Source organism: Homarus americanus, unplaced genomic scaffold, assembly GCF_018991925.1.
Source record: "Homarus americanus isolate GMGI-L3 unplaced genomic scaffold, GMGI_Hamer_2.0 scaffold42643, whole genome shotgun sequence".
Classification (NCBI taxonomy): Eukaryota; Metazoa; Arthropoda; class Malacostraca; order Decapoda; family Nephropidae; genus Homarus; species Homarus americanus.
In genome coordinates, this window is record NW_024747582.1 from 2,853,388 (window position 1) to 2,868,137 (window position 14,750).

General features: G+C 37.2%; 1 protein-coding gene and 1 long non-coding RNA gene across 5 annotated transcripts in view; both read left to right on the forward strand.

The window, feature by feature from the left end:
- The first annotated feature begins 5 nt into the window (after positions 1 to 5).
- On the forward strand, positions 6 to 4,650 carry LOC121879787. Its single transcript, XR_006091421.1, has 2 exons — positions 6 to 2,669; positions 2,752 to 4,650. It is a non-coding gene; the product is annotated as an uncharacterized LOC121879787 (long non-coding RNA).
- Positions 4,651 to 11,619: 6,969 nt separating this feature from the next.
- Positions 11,620 to 14,750, forward strand: part of LOC121879662 (axin-1-like) — a 29,009-nt gene continuing 25,878 nt past the window's right edge. For 2 of the 4 annotated variants that reach the window (XM_042386351.1, XM_042386352.1), the window contains exon 1: positions 11,625 to 11,801. The gene's annotated coding sequence lies outside the window, so the exon portion shown is untranslated. Of the gene's footprint in view, positions 11,802 to 14,750 lie in introns of all 4 variants that reach the window. The other 2 variants (XM_042386349.1, XM_042386350.1) reach the window with 2 other exon arrangements.

Here is a 14,750-nt window from a genome sequence, read left to right on the forward strand (position 1 = left end):
GAAAGTAGTAAGTCAGGATGAAACAAGACATCCCAAGAATCAGTCATAAACTAGCAGACCTTTCCTCTCTTTTAGACTGACTTAACTCTTCTGTATATAAGACTGTTAACTTCAAGATATCTAACAGTTAATGATGCTGTAATACCTATAACTGCTGTACTGTATTAATAACAGCAATAACACTCAATACAGTATTATGAATTTGAACTCTGGGTGTAAATTTGTAATCGAAGTCATCAAAATGCTTGGATACGAACATAAGTATTGTACTGTATTATGAGTTTTGTTATGAGTATTTCACTGTATTTGTCATTGTACGGTTATGAACCATCTCATAGCCGATACAGTATTAATTTTTATTGCTCAGAAATATAGCAACTAATCTGAATGGTGGTAATCATTAATGGCTGCTCTTTTGCTAATATTCCATCCTACTCCTTATGCTATACTGAATATTTACACTGTCAGGCTAACTAATCAACTAATTCCATATTAATAATCATCGTGCTTTGTGGAAATTATTATTGAGTCTACCTATTCGATATTCTTGACTACTCGGTGATATAAGTTATATGTGTTGAGTTTTTCATATATTAGGAGAATTTTAGTTATAGGGAAATACAGTTTGAGTTTATATTTGACGACGATTTAAACTGTTTGGTGTAGCTGCTGTATGGATGTGAGGTCTCAGATATCATATAGGTCCTGGTATGTCCCAGAGGTGCTATAGGTGGATATATTGCCCAACATATCTCCCCTCCCTCCCCATCTTAGCGTATGTTTGTAAATATACCATACAGTACCTAGTCAGTGATTCATACGATGTGTTCCCGTGTGTTCGGTTGAGGTATACGGACCCATATACTAAGAGTGATACAATGTGTTCCCATGTGTTCGGTTGAGGTATACGGACCCACATACTAAGAGTGATACAATGTGTTCCCGTGTGTTCGGTTGAGGTATACGGACCCATATACTAAGAGTGATACAATGTGTTCCCGTGTGTTCGGTTGAGGTATACGGACCCACATACTAAGAGTGATACAATGTGTTCCCATGTGTTCGGTTGAGATATACGGACCCACATACTAAGGGTGATATGTGTTCCCATGTGTTCGGTTGAGGTATACAGAGTCACAATTAACAGGTAGCCAATTTGGTTACTGTCTACCTTACTGTAATAATCAAAATACCATCTGTTTGCAATACCCTGTGTTCTACTACGCTGGTTGACGGTGTACCATAGTATTACGACTCTCCTTGTGTTCAGTGTACCTTGTAACATAAGTGTACCATAGTAAAGTGTCATGGCTATTAACTGTAACTTGTAACATAGTGGACAGTGTACTATAGTAGTGTGGAAGGTGTCATGGCTGTCAACTGTACCCTGTAATATAGTGGGAAGTGTACCATAGTATTAATGCTATTGTAACTTATCATTGTATTAGAATGGAAGTTGTAACTGTCCCCTGTACCCTAACAACAGTAGTGGGCAGTGTACCATAGTATTAAAACACTCCATTGGACCTTTTAACAGCAATTATGTACAAGACCCCATGGTATAAAAACTTAAACTTTCCCCGCCGTCGAGTAACATATCAACGTACGCGACATCATACCACAGCCTGCCGTACTCTGCGTTGTAATTGAAGTCGGACCGCCATGGTATAAAGGCCAATCTACCGTCTATAATACTTCACACGGCTTCAGAAATTGGCCGTTACAGTGAATAATGACACCACTAGGCAATTATCTATCACCAAGAATAGGACCCACAGCTTAAATAAAAAACTAGTCAGTGGTCTTAACTATTGTACTATTTTATATTAATAATTGAAGTAATAAGTAAACAGCCATAATGACCCAGAATTATTGGATTATAGTTTAATTTGTTTATTCAGTTGGGGAATTATTTACCCCACTTGGTATAGTCCTCAGTATTGGCTTACACAGCTTAGTAACTTGGAGGTGTGATTGTTGTTAGTGGATAAGTATAGTCCATCAACACACTGTCAGCTAGGGTAGGTGGTCTGAGGGCTATGTGTCATCTAGTACGAGCAAGTAGACATTTACTTTAGTATTTACTCCTTACATTAAGTACATATTGTGGGTGAAGAAACACAATGTATCTCTATATAAACTGCTATTGCTTAATACATTGATTCTGTTGAGGCTTATAACACTTCAATAACATAACCCGTAATTATGCTTGACTGTATCCTCGACTTAGACAAAAAAATACAGTCGCTTTACCACAATAGACAAAAAAATACAGTCGCTTTACCACAATAGACAAAAAAATACAGTCGCTTTACCACAATAGACAAAAAAATACAGTCGCTTTACCACAACCTATCAAGAAAATATAATCTTAAAGTCACATCTTTTTAATTGCAAACTTATCAAACAAATTGTACCAAATATGTTAAAAATTACCAATATCTTGTATAAATAACTTCAAAGTACAGTTTATATCGCTTATTGCTATCTTCATTATCTTGATGTTGTTCTTGGGTGTTTGCGTTTTCTTAAAAGTGCAAAATCTTGTGTTGCGTATACCTGTACATATTGAGTTAAGTGTATATTTTGACGTGTGGGTGTAGGTACAGTGTGTAGTGTGGTATTTGTGATGTGTGTCCGGGTGTGTCGTATTTGTGATGTGTGTCCGGGTGTGTCGTATTTGTGATGTGTGTCCGGGTGTGTCGTATTTGTGATGTGTGTCCGCGTGTCGTATTTGTGATGTGTGTCCAGGTGTGTCGTATTTGTGATGTGTGTCCGGGTGTGTCTAGGAACGGATACACTGCAAGAATACCTGGGCCTTATTTTAAACACGAAACACGTCGGATTCAGCAGCAGGGAATGAAAGAATGGGGGTGAATTAGTGAGGGAGTGAATGAGTTAGAATATGAATGAAGATGAAAGACAATGAGAGATGAATAAGGATGAATGAATGAGGGTTAATGAAGGTGAAATGTGAGTTAATACGAGAAAAAAGAGTTTGTGTTTGTGTACATGTGTGTGTGTGTGGGTGTTGTGTTTGTGTACATGTATGTGTGTGTGTTTGTAAGAGAGATATTGAGATAGTGTAAACAACCAATATTCTAACAACCATCGTCATAAGGTACAATGCTAAATATCCGAACTCGAAAGTCACGAAGATTCAAACATTAATTTTCTTTACCATAACTAAGAATGAGAGAGAGAGAGAATCAAGTTAAGTTATGCCATTTTTGACATTATTGTTGTATCTTGTGAAATAATTTAGATTCGTACAATAATTTACATATCAAGTTGTTCGATACTGACTATACCAACCTTTGAGAATGTGAACCCTTGTAGGAAATCATATTGTAGTTGTTTTAAGTATATTGGAGTGTAACTAAAGTAGGTACTGTAGTTTGTGGAATAATTTTAGATGTATTTTACTGTTTCTGTGTTAATTAAGTGTTTATGGTAACTGTATTTTTTGACTTTGTAATGGGTTCATATTTTTAAAGATTATATCCCCAGTTCCTTCATAACTGGGGGTGTGTGAGAGTGAATCTATTTAACTCATATAGAACACAAAAATATCCAAACTGGTGTATAACATAACAATGAAAATCTACTTTAACTATAGTCCATTTCTTTTTTAACTTGGTGAAATTTGGTCAGGTCCCCAATTTGAATACTTTGTTGTAATTGGGTGAACCTCGAAGTGAAAGAAGGCCAGGTCCCCAATTTGAATACAGTACTTTGTTGTAATTGGGTGAACCTCGAAGTGAAAGAAGGCCAGGTCTCCAATTTGAATGCTGTGTCGTGATTGGGTGAATCTCGCGGAGCCACGGGTGGAATTAACCAATCATGTTACGGATAAATTTATTACCCTTCTTTTTCGATTGAGTTATTTACCATCGACATAATCAGTACAGTAATCCAATTTTCTTGTCCCCTGTGGTTAACGAGGGAATGACAGTGAGATAAATAGCCAAATATGGAGAAACATCATTGAGGAAGAGCTGTAATAATCCCTTCTGCCATTATGTATCAACCAATCAGCTACAAGGGGGGCGGGGCATCTTCACCAGGAAACTTTAAATGGACTGTTGATGAGCTTTATAAAACACAAAATAAATATCTTGTTTATATTAAGTCTGAATTAAGTTCTTTCTACATTTTCATTAATTAGGAAAATTATTCATAAGAGTTTCTGTGATTCCGACCACATGTGTAGAAAATATTGTTGAAAAAACTATAATACAGCTGAATACTGTATTACTGTATTACTTGTATACAAACTTATATCATGGTAATTTAGTCCGGTAATGTATAATCTATTTCGAGTTACTGAGAGTTGTACTGCGTCAGTACTTTAGTGAAGCTGTATTATGTAAACCCTTGTCATGGTAATTTAGTCCGGTAATGTATAATGTTTGAAGAGAGTCTGAGAGTTGCACTACATCACTACAAGAAGGAAGTTAATAATAGTGTAAATTTCGTCAATATTTGTAAGCCTAAGCTGTACTTACTGTTCATATTCACGGTGCTCATTGAATTATTTTTTAAGTTTGCCAAATAATGTGTTTATGTGTGATTCTGTCCAACTGCTACTCTTGTGATTGTTATAAATATATATATTTTGTGTTGCTAATAAATCATATTTTAATCAAAGTTTTGTGTGAAGAATTTCGTCACCAACACCGACAGATACGATTTCAAATGATGGAGGTGAAAATAAGTGAGAGATCGGATTTACGGATTCTGGCGTTAATTTTCCCGCTTGTTTTGAGGTAAGACAATGATTCTAGTCAAGGTAGTTTGCATATTTATTCCTTAGTGTAGATCACCTGAAGATTAACCCCCCTCCTGCTTATTTCACCTTTACCACCCTAACTACACTACTTGGGGGAGGGGTTAGGCTAGGTTAACATTAGGATGGTTAATCTTGGGACAGGCTAGTACAGTGGTTAATGTTAAGTCGATCAGTGGTTAAGAGGATACAAGTAAAAATGACCAAGTTAGGTTATATCAGGTTAATGTTAGGAAAGTTATAAAAGAAATCAGTGAAATGATGAATATGTTTAATTATACTACATTATGTGACGTTAAATAAGCGTCTCTTCCTCTATAATATTAGTAAATAACGTTACTAATAATATAATGTTGCCAATATAATTAATCATTAGTTCGGTATTCTTTAAAAATAAGATTAAAATAATAAATATTAGGGTTAAATAAGGTAAATCTTGTTTCAGTTATTTTATTATACATTACCTACTTACACAATATTATCATCTTTAAGTTTGTAATATTTTTCATTGACGTTTGGAGTAAACCTATTGACAGTTGAGGAGGTTGAGTGATGGTCAACTATGATCTGGTGAACTTTGGCTACCATGCCTTACTCATTACCATTGACTAATACATCACAATTTGTTGATGGAAATATTGCTGCCATCAAAATTCTCTGTTTATGATAGTTTCTTCAATAATTATTTAACTGACGATGAGGAGAAAGTAAAATTAATTTCTCAAGTGGTGCGATTCTGTCTGGTCAAGTTTGTCAAGCGTTTAGTTACCCAAATAAATACCGTTTTCTTTTACCTACGTAGCTTATATGTTGTTTAAGTACCACGGACACAATCAATAGTCGTTTATAAGATAAAATAAAGATTCTAAACTTAATTTAACGTAGTTATCTTATAGGAGTTGTTATAAAGTTAACTTAAGTTTGTTTTTATTTTAAATTTTCGATTCTCAGTTGTAATTAATGGTTGGTTGGTGATGTTCGTGGTATACTTATAACATTACCTGAGGTTTGGGTGGCTCACTTTCACTTTCATGTCGTCAATTTTACTCGACTTGTGCTGACATTTGCGGATTTTCTCAGAACTAAAATTTTTTTATACTTAGTCATTTGTAGAAAATTTCAACGTTTATGTAAATTTATAATTAAAATTATATGTATTAATTTGAGGTTATTTAAAGTACAATTGACGACAAAGTAGGAGTTCATACTATTTTCTCTGGAAGACAGAATTAACAAAATTTTGTTACACAAAACGTGACATACCTAAAAAAATTACTTCTTTTTAAACTCCAAGTTGTATAAGTGGGCGGCATCTTAAATGCTCAAATGTTGGCTTTAGAAAGATAATAATTTTTACTGCTAATTTTCATTTTTAACACCTGAAAACCGGATCCTTGAATCCTTAACGGAGATAATACAGCTATGTTATTAAGATATAAAACTTACTAATGGTCATTATTCATTACAATCATATGATTTATAATTATTATAAAATATATTAAACAATTGGCCTGGACTTGGCAGATATTGTTCGTAAATTCCTTCAAAAATTACAAGCACAGTAATTTCTGCCCAAGTCCAGCTGAAATATTATACACTTTCTTACAAGTGTATAAATATACTCATAGCTAATATAATGACTATACATTATTAGACAAATTATGTTTAATTATCAAGAAACATGACCCAGTTTGTCGAGTCAAGGGTTCGGTATTGGGTTCATATTTATCGACTCGGGTTCAGAGGAGTCGGTGTTGTGGAGCTCCAGATGTTGAGAAATTTTTTTTTTTTTTAGGTCGTAATTCTTATCCTGATAGACAGATAAATATACAGATAATTAGATACGGACATAATACACATAAGTTGTCGTGTGTATAGATATTTAGATACGTAGATAGAGAGAGAGGTCAATAAATTCATATAAAAGTTTATGAATAATGAGACAGCTGTTCTTTTACTGAATATCTATGTAATTATATATCTGTATATCTACTCACCCACCTATCTATCGAAGCAGGTCGTGTGTGGTGCTGACAGAAGGAATTGACAGTGTTGAAGTGAAGGTGACAGGACCGGCTGATAGTGACAGGTAGAGCTGGCATTGACAAGTGCAGGTGACAATGACAAGTGACAGGAGAAAATGTCAGCTCACAAAAGCATCTGACAGTGACAGGAAGGATATGACATCAGCCAGGAGGAGTCAGGAGGTCATGGGTGGAGCTGACGCCTTCTCTGTCAGCTTCTGCTCTGTATACAGTAAGTTATAGCTAATTACCTTTACCTTAATTTACCTTTGTTGTTTATCGTACGACCAGGTGTGACGACGCAGCAGAGAGAGAATTTACGAAGTAGATGTGAGAGATAGTGATAAATCAGGAAATGGTAGATAAAGGGAGACTAATTGAACGGTAGGTAGAGTTGATTAGAGATATAGATAGCTAGATGGATGGAGAGAAAAAGGAGGAATGAGGGAGAGAAAGAGAGGAGGGAGGTAGGAGGTAAATGAATGGGTGGAGACAAGGAAATTAACGGAAGGAATATTAAAGAGGGATTATGTTTTGTCTATCCTTCATTAATACCAAAAAAACACTTGTGGTCATTAATCAGGTTACCATAAGGAGAGTGGATGGACTTGTTATAACGACCCAGATGAATAATGTTGGTTCAAGACTGGTGCATCCTATGGCCTGACCCGGGAGCCGTACCCTGACATACCAAACCCAAACCAGCGTATATTCCACCAGTTTCTCAAGTCGATGTATTCAACCTTACACTGTGTGCAGGTACCAGTACTGACTACAACCTTCCTCCATCTTAGCTAATCATATCCATTGCGATCAGCCTTGACGGAGATCTTTGACGAGCGCCTCAACGGTGGCAGACGGCTCCGGCGACGCTAAAGAACTTGTAGAGGGTGGCACCGTAGTCTGCTCTGTAGGCAACACGCCATAGCTGACCCAGGTGGTTCCGAGAAGGCCAGAGGAGACCGTCACCCAGCTACTGGATCACTTTATTCCACCACTGATGGATGGTTGGACGACCCTGGCGGGTGTTTGGATGCACAACAGGCTGCGGTGATCTCGGGTGTTCACTCTCAACTGCTGCTTCTGGAGGCTCTCAAATCGCCTCAGATCTACTGTAAGTCTTACAGGATCAATGTGTCTCCTAAATTCCCTGCCGTCTATAGCAGCATCACCGTACATGATGAAGCTTGGATATCAGACAACACCTGGCAACCACTGTGTTCCTCCCTTAACCCGAAACAGGGCTGCAATATATGCAGGATATCCCACCTTGAACGACCATGTACGACCATATCGGTCGTACCGCGACTTCTGTCCCCACTGGTAGTGCTCCATCTCGTCCCTTTGCAACAGATTGTAAGGGAGTCCTTGTTGGCGGACCAAACAGCAGCTCTGCAGGACTGGTGCCCGTCACAGTGTGGTGAGGGCCTTTGATTGAATAAAAACTTGGAGACCCGGGTATCCCGCCTACCACCCCGCTGCTTCCTGTTATTGACAGGCTTAATGTCAGGAGGGTAGTCAGACAATTCCTGAGGCCAACCATCACGGACAACGCTAAGCACTGCTGACATCACCAGCTCTCGGGCGGTCCACTTTCTAACCTGCCCCTGTGTCCTGTTGTTCACCATCCCCGTCAAGTGAAGAGTCTGCAGCAACTGGCACCGTCTTTGGCATACCTTGAAGGGGCAGACGGCTTAAAGCACCACAGTGAGGATATAATTTGGCTGGTGAATACACACGCTTGTACTTGGAAGTAGATAGTAGCAACGCCCAACGCTGTACTCGTGGAGAAGCCAGGAACAAGTAAACCCTTACCAAACAGTCCCAACAAAGACTTTGTTCAGTTTTGATGAAAATGTCCGAACACACAGGAAATAATTGAACTTTTTGACACCTACTACAATACTTAATCCTTCCTGGCCAGTCTGCGCGTACCCCCGTTGTGTCGTTCATTGACCTAACGTCTAGTGTTGCTGGTAAAGATAAATAATGCTTGGTCAACGCTTATTGGAGAGAGGTGTGTGTACAATGGCTACTCGGTCTGTACTAACGATCGGTCTTGATTAACGACCGATCCAGTGCCACCTACCAGCAACTTCTACGCCATCTAACTAGACAACTTGGATTACTCTGACTGATGGCAAACAACTCCTGAAGGTAGTAAGTTAGTTACCTCTCCATTACAGAAGCAGTTGCCTTGAGAAACCGATTGTAACTAGACCCGCAACAATTGGCAACAGGGAAGCAAGATTCACCCCAGATCTCGGGCGAATAAAAAAAATTAGATCGACAGACAAGACTTGAGGTTTACACAACACCCAGAGAATGACCGTCTGTGTCCGGGTTATTTTCACCGAGGAAAACACAGGAGGTGACAGTACACAGCGGGTCATGTATGGGTGTATCTGTACAGCGGGTGTAGAGTGTCTCAAATACTGGAGGAAGTAATGGTCCCCTGTGTACTGTGCGCTCGTGTGTACTCCTATGACGGGTGTACACATGACTCGTGTGTGTGTGTATTCTGGGCTACATAATTGGTGTATATCCTAGTGTACAAACTGTGTGTACATAATTGATATACACAAATGGTGTACATAACTAGTGTATATACTGATGCCAATAAACGGTGTACATGACTGGTGCACATGACTAGTGTACACGGGTAGTAAACACGCTGGTGTACACTTTGATGTGGCCGCTAAATGGCCAGTTTAGCGGGAGTAAAATTTGGTTGAGGTGATATTGGCGAGCATGTAATATTGGCGGAGGGTGCGGGCGTGGTCAGGGGGGACTGAATATATGGGCGTAGTGTGTCGTGGGCGTGGGTTAGGGCGTGTGTTGGGTGGGGGTGAGGTAGAGGTAGTAGTAAGAGGCGTGGGAGGCGTGGTAAGTGCATGGCGCGCCAAACTTAAGAGATGGAGAGGGTGGAATGTTACCGACTGACTTTGATGTGCCGCCACTAACCGTCCCCACCACCACTACTACCACTATCCTCTACCACAACTACCACTATCCTCTACCACAACTATCACTATCATCTACTACAACTATCACTATCCTCTACCACAATTTCCACTATCCTCTACCACAACTATCACTATCCTCTGCCACAACTACCACTATCCTCTACCACTACTACCACTATCCTCTACCACAACTACCACTATCCTCTACCACTACTACCACTATCCTCTACCACAACTATCACTATCCTCTGCCACAACTACCACTATCCTCTACCACTACTACCACTATCCTCTACCACAACTACCACTATCCTCTACCACTACTACCACTACCCTCTACCACAACTACCACTATCCTCTACCACAACTACCACTATCCTCTACCACTACTACCACTATCCTCTACCACAACTACCACTATCCTCTACCACAACTATCACTATCCTCTACCACTATCCTCTACCACAACTACCACTATCCTCTACCACAACTACCACTATCCTCTACCACAACTACCACTATCCTCTACCACAACTACCACTATCCTCTACCACAACTACCACTATCCTCTACCACAACTATCACTATCCTCTACCACAACTACCACTATCCTCTACCACAATTACCACTATCATCTACTACAACTATCACTATCCTCTACCACAACTACCACTATCCTCTACCACAACTACCACTATCCTCTACCACAATTACCACTATCCTCTACCACACAACTACCACTATCCCTCGACCACAACTATCACTACCACTATCCTCTACCAACCATCACTACCACCACTATCCTCTCACCACTACTACCACTATCCCCCACCACAACTACCACTATCCTCACCACAACTTCAATTAATTATCCCCACCAATAACCATCATCACTCTCACCACTATCCCTCTACCACAACTACCACACTATCCCCACCACAACCATCACTATCCCTTCACTCACAACTACCACTATCCTCTACCACAACTACCACTATCCTCAACCACAACTATCACTACCACTATCCTCTACCATAACTATCACTACCACTATCCTCTACCACAACTACCACTATCCTCTCCCCACAACTATCACTATCCTCAACCACAACTATCACTACCACTATCCTCTACCACAACTATCACTACCACTATCCTCTACCACAACTACCACTATCCTCTACCACAATTACCACTATCCTCCTGTGTGTGTATATATATGTGTACTGTATTTACGTGCATGTATGTATATTGTGTGTTTTATGTATTTACGTGTATGTATATGTATTAATGTGTATTAGTGTACTTGTGTTATATTCCCTTATAAATGTAATAGTTTGTGAGTGATTTTATGTATATATTAATGTGTATATATGTGTATTAATGTAATTATATGATAAAAAATGTAAAGTATATACGTGCGTGTATGTTTTTAGGGCGATAATATGTATTTAAGCACATTTATTATATTTTCTTATATATTTAATAGATTTTGAATAATTTTAAGTGTATATTGGTGTGTATAGATGTGTATTAACGTGTATATGAGAAGAAAAATAATGATTTAAAAATTGGCGGGGAGGACATGAGAGTCATCTGGCGGCCATCTTGAGAACAACTTCGGAATGTTCGCAATCACAACTTGGGTTAAACATCTTTCTAAAAATTCTTAAAATCCTTAAATACTCCCTAATAAAATACCGTAACTCCCTTAAAAAAATTCTCAAAATCTCCTAAAAATTAAGATAGTGATATTTGATAGGTTAAATGATGGGTTTTAATGTCGGTATTGGTGATAATAATGAAAGATTAACAAAGATGTATTGGAAGTAGTTGTTGAAGAGTGCTAGTTAAGGAAGACGAGTTGGAGAGGCGGCCCCTTATTTATCCTCATTTCTACCTGGATTTAATTGCACTAACGTCTCGAGTTACTACCACAGGAAGGATAAAATGGCTGTAGGTGTGATAGGAACTTGTAAGGGGTGAAGATAAGGACGTTAGAAGGGTGTAAGAGTGGTTCAGGTAGGTCATTTTACAGTTTGTTTACAATGATACTCAGCTGGGCCTAGACACCACCTTTACCATTACTTACCATTATTCACTGTTTTTCACTCGGTATTTATTCATTTTTCATAATTTTTTATCGTTTTTTAGAGTATTAGACTGGTAGAGTAATTAATGATAGTGTAATTGATGTTCTTAATTCACGTAACAAATTTTCTTACGTGTATTGAAGACCTGTATTATTATTATATATTATTCATTATTTGTTACTCGTTATTCATTAATTTTTTACTTATTTTTGTATTATTTGGTAATATTTAACTGGTAAAGTAAATACAGAAGGTGTAATTAAGTATTAAATCATATAGGAAATTTTCTTAACGTGTATTGATGTCTATTATTATTATACATTATTCATTGTTTTTCACTTTATTCATTTAATTTTTTTACTAATTTTTTTCTTTTTTGTAATATTTAAATCGATTAAGTCCTTTGAGGAGGTAATAATTTAGGTTATTAAATCAAATAGTAAATTTTCTTACGAGTATTGATATCTTATTATTATTATTATTTTGCATTATTCATTATTATTCATTATTATTCACTTAATATTTACCCATTTTTTTATTTGTTGGTAATATTTAATTGGTAATATACTTTGAGGATGTAGGAGTCATGAGGATATTAATTAGTTATACATTTATTTTTTCATTTTTCACACTTGTTTATTCATTTTTCACACTTGTTTATTCATTATTCACACTTGTTTATGGTAATATTGAACTGTTATTGTAATCAGAGGAGATCAAATTGTGGCTATTCTCATCATGTTATATTTCTTTCTGTATATTTAAGCCTTTAACCAGTTATGCATTATTCATTTTGTTTGTTTGTTCATTTTTGTATTGATTTTAAATTGGTAGAGTAATTAGATGTGTGATTGTGGTTATTAAGTTGGGTGTAATAATATAAATTACTTTTGTTTGGTGAGAAATTTCTGGGTAATCTTGGAGCAGATGGCTGACACATTGTTTAATTATTATTATTTTTTCACATGTTATTTGGATGATTGTAAGTAATAAAAATTATATGACAATACACAGAACCTAATAGAACCTGACCTAAAAAAACAAAAATAAAAATCTTACCTAACTTGCCTAACGCCGCCCGCTGGACCTTACCTAACGCCGCCCGCTGGACCTTACCTAACGCCGCCCGCTGGACCTTCCCTAACGCCGCCCGCTGGACCCCCCCCCCTTTCCCCGCCATATTAAACAGAAAGTACTTAAATCTGGTACCAATGAGAGCAACTTTCTTGAAGCTGCATGGTGTAATTTATGTTTTTTTGTGGACGTGAGAATACGCTCGGATTGAACAGGTCGGTTGTAAACAGACGACAATACGTGCTAATGCGACATGTTTTTCAGAGGAATATTTATGGTAAATAATTACTTCTCGTAAAGAGCATGTGTCCTATGATGAGTTTTTCACTGTGTTTTACCCCACAATTTCTCTCATCCTTCATACCCTGCTCTTTACAGCTGATTTATGATCCTAGGAAGAGAAAAGCTAATAATAATAAATATAATCAAAATAAAAAGCTGTATCGTTTTTATGTCTTACCATCCAAAGAAAATCTGTGGAAAATATGAACAAAATCGACCACTCCTTATTGTGTTAACTGTCTGCTCCAGTATTATTCAATTATACATTATTTTTATTTATTTATTTACAGTATTTATTTATACTAATTTTTGCTATATTGATTCATTTTATTTTATTTTTTTCAGGATATTAAACTATTAGATTTACAAGAGGTGTAATTGATAGTCATGTTATGCAAATTATTGGTGTATAGTGAGGAAATTCTACAATAATCGCCATTATTTTTTTTTTTTTTTCATTATTCCTTTTTTTTTTCCCTGGTATTTTATCAATGTATTTACTAGAGGTAGTTGATTTGAGGTTAATTTATTTTACACCAGTTATTAATAGTATTTGGTGGTGACATTCTACATTATTCACCATTTTTTACCCTTATTATTCATTTTCATATTGTTACGTTTTATCTATTAAGCTGTGATGTCATGCCATTAACAAGAGTTGTAATAAAGGGGCCATTTAATTACAGTGAAACCTCAATATAATGAACTTCTTACTCCATATAATCCATTAGTTGGGGGGGAGGGGGGGCATGTAATGGAACCTCGATATAATGGACTTTCATCTATATATCTTTAATTGGAGGTTTCGTATTGGATAGACCCTCGATATAATGGAATTTCACTGCGCATCAAGTAATGAGTCTTATTTATTCATCATTTACTCATCGTAACCATTATCATTGTGTAGTAAACATCAGGGTACTGGGGAATACCTGTAATCAGATGTTTACATTGAGGTATATAATTTAATCATGTATAAGATTGTATAATTGGTGACCATTGTATTCTCTACCTGTCATTCATTTTTTGTGTAATTATTATTTTTATTTATTTTTTGGATCACGTGAAAAATCTCCACTCGAGTTTATTTCACCTAAAGATTAACCACCCTAACGTTAACTCCACCTATCCTGACACTAATCTAACCTACCCTGACGCTAACTCAGCCCATCCTAACACTAATCTAACCTAACGCTAACCCAACCTATCCTAACACTAACCTAACCTCGCCTCACCTCATCCCCTAAATAGCATTGGGGTGGTTAATCTTCAGGTGAAATAAGCTGGGGTGGAGATTCTTCAGGTGATCCCATTATTATGCTACTTGGCATGTGTACCATAGTGTTAAACGAGGGTTCGTACCTATACCTGTAGTTAGAGGACCTGTAATTGGGTCATTAAGTTGTATTTTGCAAATTTTGGATCACCTGAAAATTAGCCTTGCCTGAGGTTAGGTTAGGTTGATAATTAAACACCCTAATCCTACCTGAGGGAGTTAGGTTAGGTCACGTTTCATCAGGTT